The sequence below is a fragment of the Drosophila arizonae genome, chromosome 2 (genome assembly GCF_054131065.1).
Source record: "Drosophila arizonae isolate 15081-1271.41 chromosome 2, UAZ_ARI_1.0, whole genome shotgun sequence".
Taxonomy (NCBI): domain Eukaryota; kingdom Metazoa; phylum Arthropoda; class Insecta; order Diptera; family Drosophilidae; genus Drosophila; species Drosophila arizonae.
The window spans coordinates 30234678-30248593 of record NC_142922.1 but is presented as its reverse complement, the minus strand read 5'-3'; the positions used below and the strand labels follow the sequence as shown (position 1 = coordinate 30248593).

General features: G+C 42.3%; 23 non-coding genes and 4 pseudogenes across 23 annotated transcripts; all 27 read right to left on the bottom strand.

The window, feature by feature from the left end:
• Positions 1-325: 325 nt before the first annotated feature.
• Positions 326-444, bottom strand: LOC149270835 (5S ribosomal RNA). Its single transcript, XR_016268784.1, has one exon. It is a non-coding gene; the product is annotated as a 5S ribosomal RNA (ribosomal RNA).
• A 383-nt stretch (positions 445-827) lies between these two features.
• On the bottom strand, positions 828-946 carry LOC149270834 (5S ribosomal RNA; annotated as a pseudogene).
• Positions 947-1323: 377 nt separating this feature from the next.
• Positions 1324-1442, bottom strand: LOC149270833 (5S ribosomal RNA). Its single transcript, XR_016268783.1, has one exon. It is a non-coding gene; the product is annotated as a 5S ribosomal RNA (ribosomal RNA).
• A 403-nt stretch (positions 1443-1845) lies between these two features.
• Positions 1846-1964, bottom strand: LOC149270832 (5S ribosomal RNA). Its single transcript, XR_016268782.1, has one exon. It is a non-coding gene; the product is annotated as a 5S ribosomal RNA (ribosomal RNA).
• A 391-nt stretch (positions 1965-2355) lies between these two features.
• On the bottom strand, positions 2356-2474 carry LOC149270831 (5S ribosomal RNA). The gene has a single exon (XR_016268781.1). It is a non-coding gene; the product is annotated as a 5S ribosomal RNA (ribosomal RNA).
• A 383-nt stretch (positions 2475-2857) lies between these two features.
• Positions 2858-2976, bottom strand: LOC149270830 (5S ribosomal RNA). The gene has a single exon (XR_016268780.1). It is a non-coding gene; the product is annotated as a 5S ribosomal RNA (ribosomal RNA).
• Positions 2977-3375: 399 nt separating this feature from the next.
• LOC149270829 (5S ribosomal RNA) lies at positions 3376-3494 on the bottom strand. The gene has a single exon (XR_016268779.1). It is a non-coding gene; the product is annotated as a 5S ribosomal RNA (ribosomal RNA).
• A 403-nt stretch (positions 3495-3897) lies between these two features.
• On the bottom strand, positions 3898-4016 carry LOC149270828 (5S ribosomal RNA). Its single transcript, XR_016268778.1, has one exon. It is a non-coding gene; the product is annotated as a 5S ribosomal RNA (ribosomal RNA).
• Positions 4017-4409: 393 nt separating this feature from the next.
• On the bottom strand, positions 4410-4528 carry LOC149270827 (5S ribosomal RNA). The gene has a single exon (XR_016268776.1). It is a non-coding gene; the product is annotated as a 5S ribosomal RNA (ribosomal RNA).
• A 383-nt stretch (positions 4529-4911) lies between these two features.
• On the bottom strand, positions 4912-5030 carry LOC149270826 (5S ribosomal RNA). Its single transcript, XR_016268775.1, has one exon. It is a non-coding gene; the product is annotated as a 5S ribosomal RNA (ribosomal RNA).
• A 403-nt stretch (positions 5031-5433) lies between these two features.
• Positions 5434-5552, bottom strand: LOC149270825 (5S ribosomal RNA). The gene has a single exon (XR_016268774.1). It is a non-coding gene; the product is annotated as a 5S ribosomal RNA (ribosomal RNA).
• Positions 5553-5955: 403 nt separating this feature from the next.
• On the bottom strand, positions 5956-6074 carry LOC149270824 (5S ribosomal RNA). Its single transcript, XR_016268773.1, has one exon. It is a non-coding gene; the product is annotated as a 5S ribosomal RNA (ribosomal RNA).
• Positions 6075-6467: 393 nt separating this feature from the next.
• Positions 6468-6586, bottom strand: LOC149270823 (5S ribosomal RNA). The gene has a single exon (XR_016268772.1). It is a non-coding gene; the product is annotated as a 5S ribosomal RNA (ribosomal RNA).
• Positions 6587-6979: 393 nt separating this feature from the next.
• On the bottom strand, positions 6980-7098 carry LOC149270822 (5S ribosomal RNA; annotated as a pseudogene).
• Positions 7099-7485: 387 nt separating this feature from the next.
• On the bottom strand, positions 7486-7604 carry LOC149270821 (5S ribosomal RNA). Its single transcript, XR_016268771.1, has one exon. It is a non-coding gene; the product is annotated as a 5S ribosomal RNA (ribosomal RNA).
• Positions 7605-8007: 403 nt separating this feature from the next.
• LOC149270820 (5S ribosomal RNA) lies at positions 8008-8126 on the bottom strand. The gene has a single exon (XR_016268770.1). It is a non-coding gene; the product is annotated as a 5S ribosomal RNA (ribosomal RNA).
• Positions 8127-8527: 401 nt separating this feature from the next.
• LOC149270819 (5S ribosomal RNA) lies at positions 8528-8646 on the bottom strand. The gene has a single exon (XR_016268769.1). It is a non-coding gene; the product is annotated as a 5S ribosomal RNA (ribosomal RNA).
• A 383-nt stretch (positions 8647-9029) lies between these two features.
• LOC149270818 (5S ribosomal RNA) lies at positions 9030-9148 on the bottom strand. Its single transcript, XR_016268768.1, has one exon. It is a non-coding gene; the product is annotated as a 5S ribosomal RNA (ribosomal RNA).
• A 399-nt stretch (positions 9149-9547) lies between these two features.
• LOC149270817 (5S ribosomal RNA) lies at positions 9548-9666 on the bottom strand. The gene has a single exon (XR_016268767.1). It is a non-coding gene; the product is annotated as a 5S ribosomal RNA (ribosomal RNA).
• A 392-nt stretch (positions 9667-10058) lies between these two features.
• On the bottom strand, positions 10059-10177 carry LOC149270816 (5S ribosomal RNA). The gene has a single exon (XR_016268765.1). It is a non-coding gene; the product is annotated as a 5S ribosomal RNA (ribosomal RNA).
• Positions 10178-10560: 383 nt separating this feature from the next.
• LOC149270815 (5S ribosomal RNA) lies at positions 10561-10679 on the bottom strand (annotated as a pseudogene).
• A 387-nt stretch (positions 10680-11066) lies between these two features.
• LOC149270814 (5S ribosomal RNA) lies at positions 11067-11185 on the bottom strand. Its single transcript, XR_016268764.1, has one exon. It is a non-coding gene; the product is annotated as a 5S ribosomal RNA (ribosomal RNA).
• Positions 11186-11588: 403 nt separating this feature from the next.
• LOC149270813 (5S ribosomal RNA) lies at positions 11589-11707 on the bottom strand. Its single transcript, XR_016268763.1, has one exon. It is a non-coding gene; the product is annotated as a 5S ribosomal RNA (ribosomal RNA).
• Positions 11708-12110: 403 nt separating this feature from the next.
• Positions 12111-12229, bottom strand: LOC149270812 (5S ribosomal RNA). The gene has a single exon (XR_016268762.1). It is a non-coding gene; the product is annotated as a 5S ribosomal RNA (ribosomal RNA).
• Positions 12230-12612: 383 nt separating this feature from the next.
• LOC149270811 (5S ribosomal RNA) lies at positions 12613-12732 on the bottom strand (annotated as a pseudogene).
• Positions 12733-13126: 394 nt separating this feature from the next.
• On the bottom strand, positions 13127-13245 carry LOC149270810 (5S ribosomal RNA). Its single transcript, XR_016268761.1, has one exon. It is a non-coding gene; the product is annotated as a 5S ribosomal RNA (ribosomal RNA).
• Positions 13246-13606: 361 nt separating this feature from the next.
• LOC149270809 (5S ribosomal RNA) lies at positions 13607-13725 on the bottom strand. The gene has a single exon (XR_016268760.1). It is a non-coding gene; the product is annotated as a 5S ribosomal RNA (ribosomal RNA).
• Between the last annotated feature and the right edge of the window lie 191 nt (positions 13726-13916).

The following is a 13916-nucleotide window of genomic DNA, read 5'->3' as shown; positions in this document are numbered from 1 at the left end:
ATGAAGGCTGTGTGCTCCATGACTGGAGCTCAATGGCCAGCAAAAGCAAAGCAACAACAACGAGGCCAAATCTCGTTAATGGGCATGATGTGGTGGCAAAACGGAGCAAAATGGAGCAAAATGGAGCAAAATGGAGCAAAATGGAGCAAAATTAGCAATTGGTATTGACATTTGATATGGAAATGCAATAAATACTTATATATGTTTATATGCAGACACAATTTTACAAATTTGTAAAATTAAAGAACGATATATGAAGTAGAGAAATATGAAAAGGGCGTAATGGCGTAATGGCGTGTATAAGGTAAAAAAGTGTTTTGGACGATGCCAACAACACGCGGTGTTCCCAAGCGGTCCCCCATCTAAGTACTAACCGCGCCCGACGCTGCTTAATTTCGGTGATCGGACGAGAACCGATGTACTCAGCGTGGTATGGTCGTTGGCGACATAAATGTGGTTAGCGAACAAACATGAAGGCGTCATTGAGGAACAACACGTTGTGAATCCTTGGCCACTACAAATGAAGGCTGTGTGCTCCATGACTGGAGCTCAATGGCCAGCAAAAGCAAAGCAACAACAACGAGGCCAAATCTCGTTAATGGGCATGATGTGGTGGCAAAACGGAGCAAAATGGAGCAAAATGGAGCAAAATTAGCAATTGGAATTGACATTTGATATGGAAATGCAATAAATATTTATATGTATATGTTTATATGCAGACACAATTTTACAAATTTGTAAAATTAAAGAACGATATATGAAGTAGAGAAATATGAAAAGGGCGTAATGGCGTAATGGCGTATAAGGTAAAAAAGTGTTTTGGACGATGCCAACAACACGCGGTGTTCCCAAGCGGTCCCTCATCTAAGTACTAACCGCGCCCGACGCTGCTTAATTTCGGTGATCGGACGAGAACCGATGTACTCAGCGTGGTATGGTCGTTGGCGACATAAATGTGGTTAGCGAACAAACAGGAAGAACAACACGTTGTGAATCCTTGGCCACTACAAATGAAGGCTGTGTGCTCCATGACTGGAGCTCAATGGCCAGCAAAAGCAAAGCAACAACAACGAGGCCAAATCTCGTTAATGGGCATGATGTGGTGGCAAAACGGAGCAAAATGGAGCAAAATGGAGCAAAATGGAGCAAAATTAGCAATTGGTATTGACATTTGATATGGAAATGCAATAAATACTTATATATGTTTATATGCAGACACAATTTTACAAATTTGTAAAATTAAAGAACGATATATGAAGTAGAGAAATATGAAAAGGGCGTAATGGCGTAATGGCGTATAAGGTAAAAAAGTGTTTTGGACGATGCCAACAACACGCGGTGTTCCCAAGCGGTCCCCCATCTAAGTACTAACCGCGCCCGACGCTGCTTAATTTCGGTGATCGGACGAGAACCGATGTACTCAGCGTGGTATGGTCGTTGGCGACATAAATGTGGTTAGCGAACAAACATGAAGGCGTCATTGAGGAACAACACGTTGTGAATCCTTGGCCACTACAAATGAAGGCTGTGTGCTCCATGACTGGAGCTCAATGGCCAGCAAAAGCAAAGCAACAACAACGAGGCCAAATCTCGTTAATGGGCATGATGTGGTGGCAAAACGGAGCAAAATGGAGCAAAATGGAGCAAAATGGAGCAAAATGAAGCAAAATTAGCAATTGGAATTGACATTTGATATGGAAATGCAATAAATATTTATATGTATATGTTTATATGCAGACACGATTTTACAAATTTGTAAAATTAAAGAACGATATATGAAGTAGAGAAATATGAAAAGGGCGTAATGGCATAATGGCGTATAAGGTAAAAAAGTGTTTTGGACGATGCCAACAACACGCGGTGTTCCCAAGCGGTCCCCCATCTAAGTACTAACCGCGCCCGACGCTGCTTAATTTCGGTGATCGGACGAGAACCGATGTACTCAGCGTGGTATGGTCGTTGGCGACATAAATGTGGTTAGCGAACAAACATGAAGGCGTCATTGAGGAACAACACGTTGTGAATCCTTGGCCACTACAAATGAAGGCTGTGTGCTCCATGACTGGAGCTCAATGGCCAGCAAAAGCAAAGCAACAACAACGAGGCCAAATCTCGTTAATGGGCATGATGTGGTGGCAAAACGGAGCAAAATGGAGCAAAATGGAGCAAAATTAGCAATTGGAATTGACATTTGATATGGAAATGCAATAAATATTTATATGTATATGTTTATATGCAGACACGATTTTACAAATTTGTAAAATTAAAGAACGATATATGAAGTAGAGAAATATGAAAAGGGCGTAATGGCGTAATGGCGTAATGGCGTATAAGGTAAAAAAGTGTTTTGGACGATGCCAACAACACGCGGTGTTCCCAAGCGGTCCCCCATCTAAGTACTAACCGCGCCCGACGCTGCTTAATTTCGGTGATCGGACGAGAACCGATGTACTCAGCGTGGTATGGTCGTTGGCGACATAAATGTGGTTAGCGAACAAACATGAAGGCGTCATTGAGGAACAACACGTTGTGAATCCTTGGCCACTACAAATGAAGGCTGTGTGCTCCATGACTGGAGCTCAATGGCCAGCAAAAGCAAAGCAACAACAACGAGGCCAAATCTCGTTAATGGGCATGATGTGGTGGCAAAACGGAGCAAAATGGAGCAAAATGGAGCAAAATTAGCAATTGGAATTGACATTTGATATGGAAATGCAATAAATATTTATATGTATATGTCTATATGCAGACACGATTTTACAAATTTGTAAAATTAAAGAACGATATATGAAGTAGAGAAATATGAAAAGGGCGTAATGGCGTAATGGCGTATAAGGTAAAAAAGTGTTTTGGACGATGCCAACAACACGCGGTGTTCCCAAGCGGTCCCCCATCTAAGTACTAACCGCGCCCGACGCTGCTTAATTTCGGTGATCGGACGAGAACCGATGTACTCAGCGTGGTATGGTCGTTGGCGACATAAATGTGGTTAGCGAACAAACATGAAGGCGTCATTGAGGAACAACACGTTGTGAATCCTTGGCCACTACAAATGAAGGCTGTGTGCTCCATGACTGGAGCTCAATGGCCAGCAAAAGCAAAGCAACAACAACGAGGCCAAATCTCGTTAATGGGCATGATGTGGTGGCAAAACGGAGCAAAATGGAGCAAAATGGAGCAAAATGGAGCAAAATGGAGCAAAATTAGCAATTGGTATTGACATTTGATATGGAAATGCAATAAATACTTATATATGTTTATATGCAGACACAATTTTACAAATTTGTAAAATTAAAGAACGATATATGAAGTAGAGAAATATGAAAAGGGCGTAATGGCGTAATGGCGTATAAGGTAAAAAAGTGTTTTGGACGATGCCAACAACACGCGGTGTTCCCAAGCGGTCCCCCATCTAAGTACTAACCGCGCCCGACGCTGCTTAATTTCGGTGATCGGACGAGAACCGATGTACTCAGCGTGGTATGGTCGTTGGCGACATAAATGTGGTTAGCGAACAAACATGAAGGCGTCATTGAGGAACAACACGTTGTGAATCCTTGGCCACTACAAATGAAGGCTGTGTGCTCCATGACTGGAGCTCAATGGCCAGCAAAAGCAAAGCAACAACAACGAGGCCAAATCTCGTTAATGGGCATGATGTGGTGGCAAAACGGAGCAAAATGGAGCAAAATGGAGCAAAATGGAGCAAAATGAAGCAAAATTAGCAATTGGAATTGACATTTGATATGGAAATGCAATAAATATTTATATGTATATGTTTATATGCAGACACGATTTTACAAATTTGTAAAATTAAAGAACGATATATGAAGTAGAGAAATATGAAAAGGGCGTAATGGCGTAATGGCGTATAAGGTAAAAAAGTGTTTTGGACGATGCCAACAACACGCGGTGTTCCCAAGCGGTCCCCCATCTAAGTACTAACCGCGCCCGACGCTGCTTAATTTCGGTGATCGGACGAGAACCGATGTACTCAGCGTGGTATGGTCGTTGGCGACATAAATGTGGTTAGCGAACAAACATGAAGGCGTCATTGAGGAACAACACGTTGTGAATCCTTGGCCACTACAAATGAAGGCTGTGTGCTCCATGACTGGAGCTCAATGGCCAGCAAAAGCAAAGCAACAACAACGAGGCCAAATCTCGTTAATGGGCATGATGTGGTGGCAAAACGGAGCAAAATGGAGCAAAATGGAGCAAAATGAAGCAAAATTAGCAATTGGAATTGACATTTGATATGGAAATGCAATAAATATTTTTATGTATATGTTTATATGCAGACACGATTTTACAAATTTGTAAAATTAAAGAACGATATATGAAGTAGAGAAATATGAAAAGGGCGTAATGGCGTAATGGCGTATAAGGTAAAAAAGTGTTTTGGACGATGCCAACAACACGCGGTGTTCCCAAGCGGTCCCCCATCTAAGTACTAACCGCGCCCGACGCTGCTTAATTTCGGTGATCGGACGAGAACCGATGTACTCAGCGTGGTATGGTCGTTGGCGACATAAATGTGGTTAGCGAACAAACATGAAGGCGTCATTGAGGAACAACACGTTGTGAATCCTTGGCCACTACAAATGAAGGCTGTGTGCTCCATGACTGGAGCTCAATGGCCAGCAAAAGCAAAGCAACAACAACGAGGCCAAATCTCGTTAATGGGCATGATGTGGTGGCAAAACGGAGCAAAATGGAGCAAAATGGAGCAAAATTAGCAATTGGAATTGACATTTGATATGGAAATGCAATAAATATTTATATGTATATGTCTATATGCAGACACGATTTTACAAATTTGTAAAATTAAAGAACGATATATGAAGTAGAGAAATATGAAAAGGGCGTAATGGCGTAATGGCGTATAAGGTAAAAAAGTGTTTTGGACGATGCCAACAACACGCGGTGTTCCCAAGCGGTCCCCCATCTAAGTACTAACCGCGCCCGACGCTGCTTAATTTCGGTGATCGGACGAGAACCGATGTACTCAGCGTGGTATGGTCGTTGGCGACATAAATGTGGTTAGCGAACAAACATGAAGGCGTCATTGAGGAACAACACGTTGTGAATCCTTGGCCACTACAAATGAAGGCTGTGTGCTCCATGACTGGAGCTCAATGGCCAGCAAAAGCAAAGCAACAACAACGAGGCCAAATCTCGTTAATGGGCATGATGTGGTGGCAAAACGGAGCAAAATGGAGCAAAATGGAGCAAAATGGAGCAAAATGAAGCAAAATTAGCAATTGGTATTGACATTTGATATGGAAATGCAATAAATATTTATATGTATATGTCTATATGCAGACACGATTTTACAAATTTGTAAAATTAAAGAACGATATATGAAGTAGAGAAATATGAAAAGGGCGTAATGGCGTAATGGCGTATAAGGTAAAAAAGTGTTTTGGACGATGCCAACAACACGCGGTGTTCCCAAGCGGTCCCCCATCTAAGTACTAACCGCGCCCGACGCTGCTTAATTTCGGTGATCGGACGAGAACCGATGTACTCAGCGTGGTATGGTCGTTGGCGACATAAATGTGGTTAGCGAACAAACATGAAGGCGTCATTGAGGAACAACACGTTGTGAATCCTTGGCCACTACAAATGAAGGCTGTGTGCTCCATGACTGGAGCTCAATGGCCAGCAAAAGCAAAGCAACAACAACGAGGCCAAATCTCGTTAATGGGCATGATGTGGTGGCAAAACGGAGCAAAATGGAGCAAAATGGAGCAAAATGGAGCAAAATGAAGCAAAATTAGCAATTGGTATTGACATTTGATATGGAAATGCAATAAATATTTATATGTATATGTCTATATGCAGACACGATTTTACAAATTTGTAAAATTAAAGAACGATATATGAAGTAGAGAAATATGAAAAGGGCGTAATGGCGTAATGGCGTATAAGGTAAAAAAGTGTTTTGGACGATGCCAACAACACGCGGTGTTCCCAAGCGGTCCCCCATCTAAGTACTAACCGCGCCCGACGCTGCTTAATTTCGGTGATCGGACGAGAACCGATGTACTCAGCGTGGTATGGTCGTTGGCGACATAAATGTGGTTAGCGAACAAACATGAAGGCGTCATTGAGGAACAACACGTTGTGAATCCTTGGCCACTACAAATGAAGGCTGTGTGCTCCATGACTGGAGCTCAATGGCCAGCAAAAGCAAAGCAACAACAACGAGGCCAAATCTCGTTAATGGGCATGATGTGGTGGCAAAACGGAGCAAAATGGAGCAAAATGGAGCAAAATGAAGCAAAATTAGCAATTGGAATTGACATTTGATATGGAAATGCAATAAATATTTTTATGTATATGTTTATATGCAGACACGATTTTACAAATTTGTAAAATTAAAGAACGATATATGAAGTAGAGAAATATGAAAAGGGCGTAATGGCGTAATGGCGTATAAGGTAAAAAAGTGTTTTGGACGATGCCAACAACACGCGGTGTTCCCAAGCGGTCCCCCATCTAAGTACTAACCGCGCCCGACGCTGCTTAATTTCGGTGATCGGACGAGAACCGATGTACTCAGCGTGGTATGGTCGTTGGCGACATAAATGTGGTTAGCGAACAAACATGAAGGCGTCATTGAGGAACAACACGTTGTGAATCCTTGGCCACTACAAATGAAGGCTGTGTGCTCCATGACTGGAGCTCAATGGCCAGCAAAAGCAAAGCAACAACAACGAGGCCAAATCTCGTTAATGGGCATGATGTGGTGGCAAAACGGAGCAAAATGGAGCAAAATGGAGCAAAATGAAGCAAAATTAGCAATTGGAATTGACATTTGATATGGAAATGCAATAAATATTTATATGTATATGTTTATATGCAGACACGATTTTACAAATTTGTAAAATTAAAGAACGATATATGAAGTAGAGAAATATGAAAAGGGCGTAATGGCGTAATGGCGTATAAGGTAAAAAAGTGTTTTGGACGATGCCAACAACACGCGGTGTTCCCAAGCGGTCCCTCATCTAAGTACTAACCGCGCCCGACGCTGCTTAATTTCGGTGATCGGACGAGAACCGATGTACTCAGCGTGGTATGGTCGTTGGCGACATAAATGTGGTTAGCGAACAAACAGGAAGAACAACACGTTGTGAATCCTTGGCCACTACAAATGAAGGCTGTGTGCTCCATGACTGGAGCTCAATGGCCAGCAAAAGCAAAGCAACAACAACGAGGCCAAATCTCGTTAATGGGCATGATGTGGTGGCAAAACGGAGCAAAATGGAGCAAAATGGAGCAAAATGGAGCAAAATGGAGCAAAATTAGCAATTGGTATTGACATTTGATATGGAAATGCAATAAATACTTATATATGTTTATATGCAGACACAATTTTACAAATTTGTAAAATTAAAGAACGATATATGAAGTAGAGAAATATGAAAAGGGCGTAATGGCGTAATGGCGTATAAGGTAAAAAAGTGTTTTGGACGATGCCAACAACACGCGGTGTTCCCAAGCGGTCCCCCATCTAAGTACTAACCGCGCCCGACGCTGCTTAATTTCGGTGATCGGACGAGAACCGATGTACTCAGCGTGGTATGGTCGTTGGCGACATAAATGTGGTTAGCGAACAAACATGAAGGCGTCATTGAGGAACAACACGTTGTGAATCCTTGGCCACTACAAATGAAGGCTGTGTGCTCCATGACTGGAGCTCAATGGCCAGCAAAAGCAAAGCAACAACAACGAGGCCAAATCTCGTTAATGGGCATGATGTGGTGGCAAAACGGAGCAAAATGGAGCAAAATGGAGCAAAATGGAGCAAAATGAAGCAAAATTAGCAATTGGAATTGACATTTGATATGGAAATGCAATAAATATTTATATGTATATGTTTATATGCAGACACGATTTTACAAATTTGTAAAATTAAAGAACGATATATGAAGTAGAGAAATATGAAAAGGGCGTAATGGCATAATGGCGTATAAGGTAAAAAAGTGTTTTGGACGATGCCAACAACACGCGGTGTTCCCAAGCGGTCCCCCATCTAAGTACTAACCGCGCCCGACGCTGCTTAATTTCGGTGATCGGACGAGAACCGATGTACTCAGCGTGGTATGGTCGTTGGCGACATAAATGTGGTTAGCGAACAAACATGAAGGCGTCATTGAGGAACAACACGTTGTGAATCCTTGGCCACTACAAATGAAGGCTGTGTGCTCCATGACTGGAGCTCAATGGCCAGCAAAAGCAAAGCAACAACAACGAGGCCAAATCTCGTTAATGGGCATGATGTGGTGGCAAAACGGAGCAAAATGGAGCAAAATGGAGCAAAATGAAGCAAAATTAGCAATTGGAATTGACATTTGATATGGAAATGCAATAAATATTTATATGTATATGTTTATATGCAGACACGATTTTACAAATTTGTAAAATTAAAGAACGATATATGAAGTAGAGAAATATGAAAAGGGCGTAATGGCGTAATGGCGTAATGGCGTATAAGGTAAAAAAGTGTTTTGGACGATGCCAACAACACGCGGTGTTCCCAAGCGGTCCCCCATCTAAGTACTAACCGCGCCCGACGCTGCTTAATTTCGGTGATCGGACGAGAACCGATGTACTCAGCGTGGTATGGTCGTTGGCGACATAAATGTGGTTAGCGAACAAACATGAAGGCGTCATTGAGGAACAACACGTTGTGAATCCTTGGCCACTACAAATGAAGGCTGTGTGCTCCATGACTGGAGCTCAATGGCCAGCAAAAGCAAAGCAACAACAACGAGGCCAAATCTCGTTAATGGGCATGATGTGGTGGCAAAACGGAGCAAAATGGAGCAAAATGGAGCAAAATTAGCAATTGGAATTGACATTTGATATGGAAATGCAATAAATATTTATATGTATATGTCTATATGCAGACACGATTTTACAAATTTGTAAAATTAAAGAACGATATATGAAGTAGAGAAATATGAAAAGGGCGTAATGGCGTAATGGCGTATAAGGTAAAAAAGTGTTTTGGACGATGCCAACAACACGCGGTGTTCCCAAGCGGTCCCCCATCTAAGTACTAACCGCGCCCGACGCTGCTTAATTTCGGTGATCGGACGAGAACCGATGTACTCAGCGTGGTATGGTCGTTGGCGACATAAATGTGGTTAGCGAACAAACATGAAGGCGTCATTGAGGAACAACACGTTGTGAATCCTTGGCCACTACAAATGAAGGCTGTGTGCTCCATGACTGGAGCTCAATGGCCAGCAAAAGCAAAGCAACAACAACGAGGCCAAATCTCGTTAATGGGCATGATGTGGTGGCAAAACGGAGCAAAATGGAGCAAAATGGAGCAAAATGGAGCAAAATGGAGCAAAATTAGCAATTGGTATTGACATTTGATATGGAAATGCAATAAATACTTATATATGTTTATATGCAGACACAATTTTACAAATTTGTAAAATTAAAGAACGATATATGAAGTAGAGAAATATGAAAAGGGCGTAATGGCGTAATGGCGTATAAGGTAAAAAAGTGTTTTGGACGATGCCAACAACACGCGGTGTTCCCAAGCGGTCCCCCATCTAAGTACTAACCGCGCCCGACGCTGCTTAATTTCGGTGATCGGACGAGAACCGATGTACTCAGCGTGGTATGGTCGTTGGCGACATAAATGTGGTTAGCGAACAAACATGAGGAAGAACAACACGTTGTGAATCCTTGGCCACTACAAATGAAGGCTGTGTGCTCCATGACTGGAGCTCAATGGCCAGCAAAAGCAAAGCAACAACAACGAGGCCAAATCTCGTTAATGGGCATGATGTGGTGGCAAAACGGAGCAAAATGGAGCAAAATGGAGCAAAATGGAGCAAAATGGAGCAAAATTAGCAATTGGTATTGACATTTGATATGGAAATGCAATAAATACTTATATATATGTTTATATGCAGACACAATTTTACAAATTTGTAAAATTAAAGAACGATATATGAAGTAGAGAAATATGAAAAGGGCGTAATGGCGTAATGGCGTATAAGGTAAAAAAGTGTTTTGGACGATGCCAACAACACGCGGTGTTCCCAAGCGGTCCCCCATCTAAGTACTAACCGCGCCCGACGCTGCTTAATTTCGGTGATCGGACGAGAACCGATGTACTCAGCGTGGTATGGTCGTTGGCGACATAAATGTGGTTAGCGAACAAACATGAAGGCGTCATTGAGGAACAACACGTTGTGAATCCTTGGCCACTACAAATGAAGGCTGTGTGCTCCATGACTGGAGCTCAATGGCCAGCAAAAGCAAAGCAACAACAACGAGGCCAAATCTCGTTAATGGGCATGATGTGGTGGCAAAACGGAGCAAAATGGAGCAAAATGGAGCAAAATTAGCAATTGGAATTGACATTTGATATGGAAATGCAATAAATATTTATATGTATATGTTATATGCAGACACGAATTTTACAAATTTGTAAAATTAAAGAACGATATATGAAGTAGAGAAATATGAAAAGGGCGTAATGGCGTAATGGCGTATAAGGTAAAAAAGTGTTTTGGACGATGCCAACAACACGCGGTGTTCCCAAGCGGTCCCTCATCTAAGTACTAACCGCGCCCGACGCTGCTTAATTTCGGTGATCGGACGAGAACCGATGTACTCAGCGTGGTATGGTCGTTGGCGACATAAATGTGGTTAGCGAACAAACAGGAAGAACAACACGTTGTGAATCCTTGGCCACTACAAATGAAGGCTGTGTGCTCCATGACTGGAGCTCAATGGCCAGCAAAAGCAAAGCAACAACAACGAGGCCAAATCTCGTTAATGGGCATGATGTGGTGGCAAAACGGAGCAAAATGGAGCAAAATGGAGCAAAATGGAGCAAAATGGAGCAAAATTAGCAATTGGTATTGACATTTGATATGGAAATGCAATAAATACTTATATATGTTTATATGCAGACACAATTTTACAAATTTGTAAAATTAAAGAACGATATATGAAGTAGAGAAATATGAAAAGGGCGTAATGGCGTAATGGCGTATAAGGTAAAAAAGTGTTTTGGACGATGCCAACAACACGCGGTGTTCCCAAGCGGTCCCCCATCTAAGTACTAACCGCGCCCGACGCTGCTTAATTTCGGTGATCGGACGAGAACCGATGTACTCAGCGTGGTATGGTCGTTGGCGACATAAATGTGGTTAGCGAACAAACATGAAGGCGTCATTGAGGAACAACACGTTGTGAATCCTTGGCCACTACAAATGAAGGCTGTGTGCTCCATGACTGGAGCTCAATGGCCAGCAAAAGCAAAGCAACAACAACGAGGCCAAATCTCGTTAATGGGCATGATGTGGTGGCAAAACGGAGCAAAATGGAGCAAAATGGAGCAAAATGGAGCAAAATGAAGCAAAATTAGCAATTGGAATTGACATTTGATATGGAAATGCAATAAATATTTATATGTATATGTTTATATGCAGACACGATTTTACAAATTTGTAAAATTAAAGAACGATATATGAAGTAGAGAAATATGAAAAGGGCGTAATGGCGTAATGGCGTATAAGGTAAAAAAGTGTTTTGGACGATGCCAACAACACGCGGTGTTCCCAAGCGGTCCCCCATCTAAGTACTAACCGCGCCCGACGCTGCTTAATTTCGGTGATCGGACGAGAACCGATGTACTCAGCGTGGTATGGTCGTTGGCGACATAAATGTGGTTAGCGAACAAACATGAAGGCGTCATTGAGGAACAACACGTTGTGAATCCTTGGCCACTACAAATGAAGGCTGTGTGCTCCATGACTGGAGCTCAATGGCCAGCAAAAGCAAAGCAACAACAACGAGGCCAAATCTCGTTAATGGGCATGATGTGGTGGCAAAACGGAGCAAAATGGAGCAAAATGGAGCAAAATGGAGCAAAATGAAGCAAAATTAGCAATTGGAATTGACATTTGATATGGAAATGCAATAAATATTTATATGTATATGTTTATATGCAGACACGATTTTACAAATTTGTAAAATTAAAGAACGATATATGAAGTAGAGAAATATGAAAAGGGCGTAATGGCGTAATGGCGTATAAGGTAAAAAAGTGTTTTGGACGATGCCAACAACACGCGGTGTTCCCAAGCGGTCCCCCATCTAAGTACTAACCGCGCCCGACGCTGCTTAATTTCGGTGATCGGACGAGAACCGATGTACTCAGCGTGGTATGGTCGTTGGCGACATAAATGTGGTTAGCGAACAAACATGAAGGCGTCATTGAGGAACAACACGTTGTGAATCCTTGGCCACTACAAATGAAGGCTGTGTGCTCCATGACTGGAGCTCAATGGCCAGCAAAAGCAAAGCAACAACAACGAGGCCAAATCTCGTTAATGGGCATGATGTGGTGGCAAAACGGAGCAAAATGGAGCAAAATGGAGCAAAATTAGCAATTGGAATTGACATTTGATATGGAAATGCAATAAATATTTATATGTATATGTCTATATGCAGACACGATTTTACAAATTTGTAAAATTAAAGAACGATATATGAAGTAGAGAAATATGAAAAGGGCGTAATGGCGTAATGGCGTATAAGGTAAAAAAGTGTTTTGGACGATGCCAACAACACGCGGTGTTCCCAAGCGGTCCCCTCATCTAAGTACTAACCGCGCCCGACGCTGCTTAATTTCGGTGATCGGACGAGAACCGATGTACTCAGCGTGGTATGGTCGTTGGCGACATAAATGTGGTTAGCGAACAAACATGAAGGCGTCATTGAGGAACAACACGTTGTGAATCCTTGGCCACTACAAATGAAGGCTGTGTGCTCCATGACTGGAGCTCAATGGCCAGCAAAAGCAAAGCAACAACAACGAGGCCAAATCTCGTTAATGGGCATGATGTGGTGGCAAAACGGAGCAAAATGGAGCAAAATGGAGCAAAATGCAATGCAAAATTAGCAATTGGAATTGACATTTGATATGGAAATGCAATAAATATTTATATGTATATGTTTATATGCAGACACGATTTTACAAATTTGTAAAATTAAAGAACGATATATGAAGTAGAGAAATATGAAAAGGGCGTAATGGCGTAATGGCGTATAAGGTAAAAAGTGTTTTGGACGATGCCAACAACACGCGGTGTTCCCAAGCGGTCCCCCATCTAAGTACTAACCGCGCCCGACGCTGCTTAATTTCGGTGATCGGACGAGAACCGATGTACTCAGCGTGGTATGGTCGTTGGCGACATAAATGTGGTTAGCGAACAAACAGGAAGAACAACACGTTGTGAATCCTTGGCCACTACAAATGAAGGCTGTGTGCTCCATGACTGGAGCTCAATGGCCAGCAAAAGCAAAGCAACAACAACGAGGCCAAATCTCGTTAATGGGCATGATGTGGTGGCAAAACGGAGCAAAATGGAGCAAAATGGAGCAAAATTAGCAATTGGAATTGACATTTGATATGGAAATGCAATAAATATTTATATATGTTTATATGCAGACACAATTTTACAAATTTGTAAAATTAAAGAACGATATATGAAGTAGAGAAATATGAAAAGGGGTCGTAATGGCGTATAAGGTAAAAAAGTGTTTTGGACGATGCCAACAACACGCGGTGTTCCCAAGCGGTCCCCCATCTAAGTACTAACCGCGCCCGACGCTGCTTAATTTCGGTGATCGGACGAGAACCGATGTACTCAGCGTGGTATGGTCGTTGGCGACATAAATGTGGTTAGCGAACAAACATGAAGGCGTCATTGAGGAACAACACGTTGTGAATCCTTGGCCACTACAAATGAAGGCTGTGTGCTCCATGACTGGAGCTCAATGGCCAGCAAAAGCAAAGCAACAACAACGAGGCCAAATCTCGTTAATGGGCATGATGTGGTGGCAAAACGGAGCAAAATGGA